Genomic DNA, 3,166 nt, shown 5'->3' on the forward strand with positions numbered 1-3,166 from the left:
CGGCCATGGCTCACGGGCCCAGCCGCTCCGCGGCATGTGGGATCCTCCCGGACCGGGGCGCGAACCCGGTTCCCCTGCATCGGCAGGCGGACGCGCAACCACTGCGCCACCAGGGAAGCCCTGCCATATACAGTTTTAAATGTTTGTCTCAACTATGCTTTTCCTCAAAGTCTTGTCTGATTTTTGTATAGTAAAATTTTCGTAGAAATAATAATCTTACTGCAGGAGAACCCCACTCCCTTTTCTTTAAATTACAGCTTCAAAAAGTTCTTAGTACTGGGAAGAGCACGCTGTCTACATCTTAAGAATCTGGCCCCATGTCTGAAGAAGGGAATGGATTTTCTTTGAACCTCAGAAGATGCTTCAGACACGACGTAAGGTCACTGTCTGAGGTCACCGGCACGACACCTAGGACACCTCGCAAGACGGTCCTGAGTGTCTTCGCTTTGTGGGTTCCAGGTGGCACACCCAGGAAGAGGGCTGAGCTGGCAGGCTCACGTCGCCTGATCACCTCCCAAACCCCTACAATCCCAGCCTCTGCCCACAGAGAGCAGGTGACAAACACCACCACTGATACATATTCTGATACACCACTGATACCTCGCGAATTAGCATCTCCGCGAGGAATCGAGGGGAAAGCTAAGCAAGGAATCGGTCGTAACCCAGAACAGCCCCTGAGTGGAGGGCTCGCCCTGACCAGGCCTCCAGGTTGGTGACACTCTGCACCTACAGGCACTTAACGCCCAACTGGGGGGCAGGGCAAGCAGAGGAGCCACATGTACTATCCATACTTGCCTCTACACCCCGGGCCTGAGGGTTGCGAATAAGTTTTTAGAGAACAAAAGGTCTAATTCTTCACTATGGAAGGACATCCCAAGCATCTTGTTTTACATATCTCCTGGGATAGAAATGAACATCCGAGAAATGCCAAGAGACAGAAGCTTAGGGTCTGACTCAAGTCTGGAAAGACAGGTTAGGTGATGGAGCCGGACACTGGAGCACGACTCTCTTGGGCGCCAAATTTTCTAGTTTCGTTTGGAAGGAGTGAAATTTCATTCCATTTCTATTCTGGCAAAGAGTTCCATCTCAGGCTTCAAACTTAATTTTCTAGAAGATGCAGAGCATCTTCTGATGGTGACCCCTCCCGTCCCTCAGCAGGTGCAATAAATCAATCCCAGTGACAATGTTCTAAATGCCACTGGAAATGGCCAAAGCCACAGCAATTCCTTTTCTTCTCTTGTTTCAACTTGTTTAACCGTGTAACACGCCCCAGAAGTGCCTCAGCCTCCCTCCTTCCTCTTTCAGGTTTCAAATCTCAGAAGAAAAATGCCTCGGGAGGACAGCTCGCCTCGTGGAGCTGCGGTCAAGACCGCAAGCATCTCGACCTTCCTCTTCTCCACTGCAGACAGTGCCAAACCTGGGAGCCAGAGCAGGCTGGCGAGGAAGGACGCAGTGGGGTCCGGATGGCATCCATCTCGGATGAGGACCACTGGGAACCAGAGGACTGGTGACTTCCTCAAAGATACAGGAACCCCCTCTTCTCCCAAATCGAGGCATGGACACAAGAGCTTCATTTTTTGAAAGGCTTCAAGGCTGAGCTTGCTGGCTGCCCACAATTGTGAATAAACAGACACCAGGCGGTTTCAGTTGTCACTGATGTGGCGATGTGCCATGGAAAACCACAATGTGAGAATTCCCTGAAGGATATTAAAAAATGAATTTTCCTCAGTAAAAATCTCCATTTTCATTTCTACCCCATAATTTTTAGGACAATCCTTCTCAGAAATATAGGTAAGTGGCATAATTCTTAGTAAAAGGCAATGTTTTCTTTTATTTAGTGATTTAAACCCAGGACAGGGCACAGCATTTGGGATGGAGAGTTTGGGGCCTGGAGCTGACTGGACCTGGGTAGGAGCCCAACTCCGCCACGGATCACATGAACCGAGGGTATGAGTTATGCAACGACACTTTCATTTCCACGTTTGTAAACTCTGGTTTAACTCCCATGAGTTAGCTGTCTGTAACTTTTACCTGGTTAAAAGCAGAAAAATCTGAGTAAACAAGTCACAGAGAGAATAGCACAGTAAAATCTCAACCGGTCAATGGTTGCCTCGGGCTGGTAGTTGAGGGTCGCGATTGACCACGGAAGGGGTGAGAGGGAACGAACTTCTGTGATGAACTGTTCTAAACAGGATTGTGGTGATGGTGTCAATTTAACTATAAATTTACTAACACTCCTCCAATTGGGTGCTTAAAAGGTGAAAGCCTTATGGTATGTATATTTTATCACAATACACGGTTAAGAAGAAAACAATCAAACGATCTGGATCCAGACCCAGTTTCAGATCTCTTTATCAGTAGTGTAAACTTGGTTAAAGCATGAACTTGAAGGCTTTGCAAGGCTTCAGTTTCCTCACCTCTACGAGACCACTGAAGGATGGTCTGGGAAAAGCAAGAGCAGCACCCAGGAGAGAAAGGGATCGGTGTGGAAGTGCGAACGTCTGGACTGATTTAACTCAGCCCAGGGTTACTCTGCTTACTTTTTTTTTTTTTTTTTTTTTTTTTTTTGGCCACACTGCGCTGCTTGCAGGATCTTAGCTCCCCGACCTAGGGTCGAACCCGTGCCCCCTGCAATGGGAACGTGGAGTCTTAACCACTGGGCCGCCAGGGAAGTCCTACTCTGCTTACTTTGGATACGTGAGTGTAGGTCTCTGGAGTCACAGTGAAGACGTAAACTTGGCCACGATGACCCACACAGCCCAGGATGCAGTCCCCAGGGTGTTGTGTGGTCTTTAGTTCCTGAGAGAAGGCCAAGTTCAAACTGGTGCTACCATGAGGTCTGAACCTAAATGGATGTGAATGTGCTCTTGTCTCTCTTCGTACATCTTTTAAGTGCAATTTCACCTGTGTACCACACTCAAACTATCCAAGCATCCCTGCGGAGACCACTGTTCGGCTTTTTTCACAAATGGCATGTTCAGGGACATCTTTAAATAGAAAATATAAAACCCACAGCAGACATGGCCACACTTCCGCTGTACACGTACAGGCAGAATGCAACCAGGTGTTCAGAGTCCAACAGGGTTGCTGACCTTGCAAGTTGTTGAATGTCACCAACAAAGCTCACAGGGCCCCACTCTCACGACTCTGAGACCCTCTTCTGCTA

The sequence above is a fragment of the Physeter macrocephalus genome, chromosome 12 (genome assembly GCF_002837175.3).
Source record: "Physeter macrocephalus isolate SW-GA chromosome 12, ASM283717v5, whole genome shotgun sequence".
Lineage (NCBI taxonomy): Eukaryota > Metazoa > Chordata > Mammalia > Artiodactyla > Physeteridae > Physeter > Physeter macrocephalus.